General features: G+C 37.0%; 1 long non-coding RNA gene across 1 annotated transcript; it reads left to right on the top strand.

The window, feature by feature from the left end:
• Nucleotides 1-3273: 3273 nt before the first annotated feature.
• Nucleotides 3274-6305, top strand: LOC121655764. Its single transcript, XR_006013293.1, has 4 exons — nt 3274-3553; nt 3813-3878; nt 5320-5393; nt 6168-6305. It is a non-coding gene; the product is annotated as an uncharacterized LOC121655764 (long non-coding RNA).
• The last annotated feature ends 1017 nt before the right edge of the window (nt 6306-7322 follow it).

Genomic DNA, 7322 nt, shown 5'->3' with positions numbered 1-7322 from the left:
CACTGTAATTTCATTATAATATGGCTGTTTTATATTGACGTAGTTAAATATGTTTTTATTTATGTTTCTTTAAATGCTTTTTATCCTTTAGAATCCACACCATAATCTCTGTAATGCCACCGTTGTATGGTGATTAAAAACCGCTCTATATAGAAGTCAGTCTCTGGATGTGAGTCTCCTTCTGACAGAGGACACAGCAGCATATTCCACCAGTTACCAGACGTTCACCATTCTTTACAAAAACAAACAACACAACTACTATCACTTAGTAAATTAAACGTGATATAAATAGACATGCAAATTACAGTTAGCTTATGGTCTGGTGAAAGTTATTAAAGTTGCTGTGTGCTTGTTCCTGAGGGTGTAAAAAGTTCAAGTGTTGATGGGGGCTGTCAGAGTCCAGGGTGTGTGTGTCCCCAAAACAACCACTGACCAATAAAAAAAGAAGAAAAATTGTCTCATTCATTGACCAGGACTGAAAACAGCTGTTTCACCCCAAGTAAACAATGGAGCAACAATAAGGTTTATCCAGTCTTGGAGTTTCTGTGTTCAAACCTAAAGCAGTTTTCTCCACAATCTGTCCAGTATGAGCAGCAGGAGAGACAGCGAGTTAACCAGCATGCTGCTCTATGACTTGCCCCACATCACTTCCTCTGTTTGGTTCCCTGGATGGCCCGTACTATCCATGGAAGTGGACCAGGGTTTGTTTAAAGCAGGCCAAACAGGGCCAGAGTGAATGTGCCCTCAGGTTTCATATTAATGAGGGTCACCATAGCAACTTAACATCCTTCTCTGTGGCAGCAGTCCAGCTTCATACCTGCCTGACAAACCAGAGAACTCTTCTCTACAGCTCAGTAAAGAAGATAAAAACCAAACAATGGAGCTTCTAACAATTCTAATAATCTTCTAATAATAAATTTCCCTAAAGTTTATATTTCTAACAGTGTCTCAGTGACTGTCTTCGCTACAGTCTCTTCTCTCCCAACACAACATCAGTCTGGATAAAGAGACCAGGGAGAGTAGGGAGAGAGTTCAGTGTCCTGACAGCCTGGTGGACGAAGCTGTCCCTCAGGCTGCTGGTCCTGGTCCACAGGCTCCACAGTCTCCTTCCTGATAGCAGCAGGCTGAAGAAGCTGTGTGACGGGTGGGGGGTCTCTCACCATGCAGAGGGCTTTAAGGGTGAGGTGAGAGGTGTAGATGTTTTGCAGTGAGGGAAGCGAGGCACCGACAATCTTCTTAGCTGCTATCAGGATATGTTGGAGGGTCTTCCTGCAGGACGTGGAGCAGGTGCTGTACCACATGGTGATGCTGCTGGTCAGGACGCTCTCCATGGTGCCTCTGTACAAGGTGCACATGATGGGGGCGGGGCTCTAGCTTTCCTCAGGTTGTGGTGACAGTAGAGGTGCTGGTTGGCTTCCTTGGCCAGTGATGTGGTGTTGATGGTCCAGGAGAGGTCCTCTGTAACGTGCACACCCAGGAACTTGGAAGTACTTGGGGATAATACATGTAATGAAGATGTGACGTCAGGGCAGCGGCCATTTTGGTTCCTTAAGTTAAACTCCTTTGTTCTCTTGGACAACAAAGAGATTTCCATATTTTATTTTACAGTTTTCTTTATTTCCCAAAGCAAATTCTCTCTATTAACTCTCAGGCATCCATTTAATTTACTATCCTCTTAATTAAAAATGGACAGAAATGTCCACTTCTGAAGAACTGATGTAAAACTTTACAGATTAATATCTTCTCTGCTTTTTTGGGGGCATAAATGTCTAAAATTACTTCAGCCCTGCTTAAAACTACCAAACATTCATAGAATTATACAGTTTTAACCCTTAAATGGCAGCTTGATTACCTAAAGTCACTGTTGTTGTTGTCCTCATGTTTTAGGACAAAAATGTCCCAGTAAGTCACATTAAACCCATATTTTAAGTCTAATAGCTGTTACAAAAAGTAATGATGCATTCTGTGATGTTTGAGTCTCATTTTCTGGATAAAAAGTTAATTAAAACTTTAAACTGGTGAAAAGAGATGTTCTTACAAAGAATCGTGTCATATGCACTCACAGACAAAATGACGGACAGACTGAGACATAAAAAATCACCAGAATGAACAAAAATGTTTGTAATGATGAATACGTTTTATTCATGTCAGGGAAAAGTATTTGATCCTGTTTCTTTATTTTGCTCATTTAAGTAATGCTTTAAGATATTTGTTGATTTTTATATTTTGAGTTGTTGTTGTTGTAAAAACTTATATATATTTTCATTATTGTTGCAGACTGAAGTCTCTTCCATCATAATTTAGCACAATTGTAAACTACATTTAAAAATATTCAGGTTTTTTTTTCTTTGATTGTTTTATTTTTCTCTAAATCAAAGAACAAAACTAAAGACTGATTATTAAGTGTATTTGTGGAATGCTGGACAGAGTTTGTCTGATTTCTATTGACTATTTGTTTTCTTTCTCCAGCTGAAACTGAGATATTTTGCTCCTCTGAGCCGGTAGCATCATTCTGCGGCTCCAGCATCGTTCTACAGTGTCACCTCGAGCCCCAGCAGGATGCAACAGACAACACAGTGAAATGGACTCAGCAGAGTGATGTTGTACACATTCGTAAAGGTGGAAAAGACATTCCTAGAGAACAAATGGAGAGGTTTGAAGGACGCACGACTCTGTTCTCTGAAGGTCTCCATAAAGGAAATCTGTCGCTCCAACTTTCCTCTTTAAAACTCTCCGACTCTGGAAGATACAAGTGCTCCTTTCAGGTCGGCTCAGTGGAGAAGAGTTGTTACGTTGGTCTCATTGTCAGTAAGTTTCCAAAGTATTGTCCAAATATTAAAAATGGAAATGTATAACATGTGATCACAGCTTCTACTTTCAGCAGCAAAGTACATGGTACAGGTAATAAGCTGTAAGTCAGAGTAAAGACGTCTGTTTTGTTCCTAAACTCAACTGTCAGGAGAAAAAAGGAAACATCGATCTGAAAGTTGGTGAGTACTGATGAACGTATTTAACAAAAAGAAACATGTTTATAAAATGTTTACACTGAAACACATTTTATCCCAATTCAGTTTATATTTTCTTTGTGTGGAGAAACATGTTAACATGTATTTATACATGTATGACCTGAATATTTAGTCCTGTTATTTTCTCTTACAGAGTTGAAGGATGAAGATCTAAACAAGAAAGGTAGATTTTTGTTTGATCTTCAGTAAATCTCATATTTGAGTTCTTCATAGTTTAATGTTGTCAGTGCAACTCAAGCAAGAAGATTAGAAATGAAAACTTTTATAAACCATCATGGCTTTTTAATTCGGTCCAGGACAACAAAATATTGTGTTGAGCAACTTTTACCTGCCATGGTTTTATTTCTGGTTGTCTCTTTGTTTAAGTTCTGACTTTGTTTTATGTTTTGGGGGATTGAATGTTTTGTCTTTAATTCAGTTTTCCTTGTAAAGTGTTTGGTTTTGTTTCTTCTTTCCATAAATCATTTTTTATCTTTAACCGGCAATCAGGAATCCAGATTTGACTAAACCTTCATCTCATCCAATCGGTAAACAACGTCTCTCAACTGTTAACAGAAAAATAAAGAGTATAATATTTACAGTTTAATATATTTTCTCTCCACCAGCAGGAATCAAGTTTAGTGAGTTACATGTTAAAATAACTTCCAGTTATATTATTGATTAGATTATAATTACTCTGAGTTAAAGTTTTATTTGTATATTATTGTTGTTTTTATTAACATTATCAATTTAAAATTAATGTGTCTTTTCGTTCTTGTTTTCTAATATTTTTTCTCTGTTTTGCAGGACTTGTCATTGGTCTTCTTGTCGCTGCTGTTCTCATTGTTCTCATTGCTGGTTTAGTTTATTTACGTAAGTCATAAATTTCTCTTCTTTTCATTTCCAGCAGATTCTTTCCTTCTACACTTTCAGATGAAGTTAAACAGAATTAAATGTGTTCATTAGTTTCTATAGATTAAGTTTTAATAGATCAGTTCAACACAAGAGTCTTTTAACAAGAAGTGATAATAGTAAGATTTGTTGTAGTAGCAGAAAAACAAACAAAATAAGTGTTAAATGACACCAACGTACAATAAATGAACCAAGTTACATGTTTATAGATCAGTCTTGTAAATCAGTAATTCAGAGTCATTGTTAAAGAAAAGAGTCAGAAACATGAAATTAATCTTGTATTAATGACGAATGTTTAACTGGAAAAATCTGATAGTTTTCATTTAGTAAAATGTAAAATAATCACAGAACACAAAACTTTGTTTTCACACTCGGACACAAATTCAAAGATCTAATCACTAATCAATCAATAATCTGACCCACGACTGTGAGAGTGACGGCTTGTTGACACAGAGAAGGAACCTTCATCTCTCTGTCATTGTTGGTTTTAACATATAAAAGAGTAAAAAGGAAATAAAATGTGCGTCATGTTGTTTACATGCAGTGTAATTAGTGAACAGCAAACCTGCTCTGGTTTAATCTTCTGAAAATCCCTAATTATAATTTACTGATAACGACCACTTCAGCTCTTTTAGAAAAAACTCATTCTGTGTTAAAATAGGATCAAATCTACACATCACTCAGCTGAACGCAGGTTTCTGAGATTAACATGAACAACTTGATCTGCTGTGGCTTCATCTTCTAGACAGGAAGTAGTTTTTCTTCTTCTGGTGTGTGTCAGACTGATCTGAGACCAGACTCACATTTTATTCTCCTTTTATTCTGCTGCTTCAGTCTAATGTTTTCAACAACTAAAGCTGACACACACACACTTATTTTATAAAACACATCCTTCTGGTGTTATTTACATAAAAGTCTCTGTCCACATCGAGACACAGAAACACCTGAAACTCCACCAGAAACCAAACCAGAAGATGGAGATTTGGCTCCATCTCTGAAGCCATGATGGCCAATCAGAGGAGAAATAAAAAAGAAATATTTCTGTTAAATCTGGTTTTGTGGAGCTTTTGTTCTTCAGTATATTTACAGTGCTAGCATGATTACAGCCAGCACCATCTTTGCTACGTCTGCTGTTGCCATGTGAACAAGACACAGGTGGAGGTGGACGCTCTGACTCTGAAGCAGAGATGTTGGTTATTCTGTCCACACTTAAACACACAGATGGATCATGTGAAAATCTTCACCATGGACGGTGTTTTCTGAAAAGTTTGTTTGCAGTTTAGCAAAACTGTGTTTACATGTGGACGAAAGATGCAAATGCAGAAAAATAATCCTGCAAACGTGGACGAGGCCTTAGAGAAGAACTGAACCATCATGTCTTTGTGTTTGTTGTTTACTGCAGGGACACGTTTGGAACGATACAGACATGAAGATGATCCAGATGAACATATTGACCTGGAAGAAGACAAGATCGTGGTAATATTTGGGCATATCTCTGTTTTTTTTCTCTACTACCAAAAATAAATAAATAAATACATAAATAAATTGAAAGAAACAGGATTTTAATGTATGATTTGTTTTCTTTTTGATAAAATGGATCTGGAATCTGATTAAAATATTCTCCTGATAGAAGAACTTCTCTAATCTCAGAATAGTGATTCATTGAGTAATAAGGTGCAGCTTAATGGGCTGGATAAGTTTTTTTTTTACACAGAACCAGCTGAAAAGCTGATGTTCAGATGGAGCTTCCTCCTCTCTGTAATGAAATCAGTAGTGGACCCTCCTGGCTCAAACTAACATTAACATGAGCTCTGAGACTGTATTAAACACTTTTCTGAGGACTTCACGTCTACAATGAGTAAATGTCCAGAATCCAGGGACTGATAGTGATGCAGACAAAGATCTCCCCAGATGTTTGTGAAGCAGCTCTACAGAGTACTCACTGAGTACAACAGAGACGGAGTAATACAACTTTGATGCTGTAGTTCTGTTTGCAGTATAGTAAAGAAAGTTTTTAGTTACATATGTTATTTTACCGAGCTGTACGCTACATCCTGAAATTAATATTAGACCAGAGATCCCATCCTCCACATTAGATTTTTCCTTTTTCAGCCTGGTTTTCCTTTTTCTTTGCTCAAAAAGTAAAACTATAAATTAATTAAAACTGATAGTTTAACACTTTTTTAATCAAACTGCATAAAAACATTGCAATTTTCATTTAAAGAAACATTATTTTGTGTTGTGTTACAGATTTAGAAGTGGGACAAGACAGACAGGAGGACAACAAAGTGAAACCAGATGACATCGAATAAACATCTGGATTTTTTTTTTCTGTTACTCATCCACTTAATGCAAAAGAAGTTTTTTTTCTCTCTTTTAGGGGGTAGATTTGAGCTCAGATAAAAACAGAGAAAGAAAGAAAAAAAAAGAACCAGGCCAGTTCAGAGACTTTATCATTTCAGTGTGACTTCACCTCATCTTTAAGAGAGATAGAGAAACTCATTTCAGACATCTTGTTCTTTTTGTTTCCACCAACAACTCTTCAGCTCAGGTTAGAACAAGAACTTAGAACCTAGATAGATATTTTATCACCCGCCTTCTTTCATCGATTAGCAATAATCGGTAGCAAAACTAAATTCTCTGATAAAAATAGTAAAAGCTGGAGAGACTCAATCAATCCAAAGCTGCTGGTCCAGATGCCATCAGTCCAGACTTCTAAAGACCTGTGCCAGTCAGCTGTTTCCAGTTCCTCAGAACCTCTTTTATACTCCTGTGGAAGACCTCCAGTCTTGTTCCAGTCCCCAGTAAACTGTCCCCATCTGCACTGAAGGACGACCCACCTATTACCCTCATGCTCCATGAGATAAAGTGATGAAGATCTTGGTCTTGGCTGTTATGTGGCGTGTGAGATCTGGACCCCCTACAGTGGAGATCCTCAATCCTGGTCCTCAAAGGCTGGTGTCCTGCAAGTTTTAGATGTTTCCCTGCTGCAACACACCTGATTCTGATTCAGACTCTTGAAGAGCTTTTACCAATTTATTAGACCACCCTGCAGCCTTTATTACTGAGTAGGATTGGAGCCTCCTGTAGGGGGTGTGCATATATATATATATATACAGTCATGGACAAAATTGTTGGTACCCTTCGGTTAATGAAAGAAAATATCACAATGGTCACAGAAATAACTTGAATCTCAGAAAAGTAATAATAAATAAAAATTCTATGAAATTTAACCAATGAAAGTCAGACATTGCTTTTCAACCATGTTTCAACAGAATTATTTAAAAAAATAAACTCATGAAACAGGCCTGGACAAAAATGATGGTACCCCTACAAAAGACTGAAAATAATGTGACCAAAGGGACATGTTAATCCAAGGTGTGTCCACTAATTAGCATTACAGGT

The sequence above is a fragment of the Melanotaenia boesemani genome, chromosome 16 (genome assembly GCF_017639745.1).
Source record: "Melanotaenia boesemani isolate fMelBoe1 chromosome 16, fMelBoe1.pri, whole genome shotgun sequence".
NCBI classification, from domain to species: domain Eukaryota; kingdom Metazoa; phylum Chordata; class Actinopteri; order Atheriniformes; family Melanotaeniidae; genus Melanotaenia; species Melanotaenia boesemani.
The sequence above is the reverse complement of the archived record's forward strand: the minus strand, read 5'-3'. Positions and strand labels throughout refer to the sequence as shown.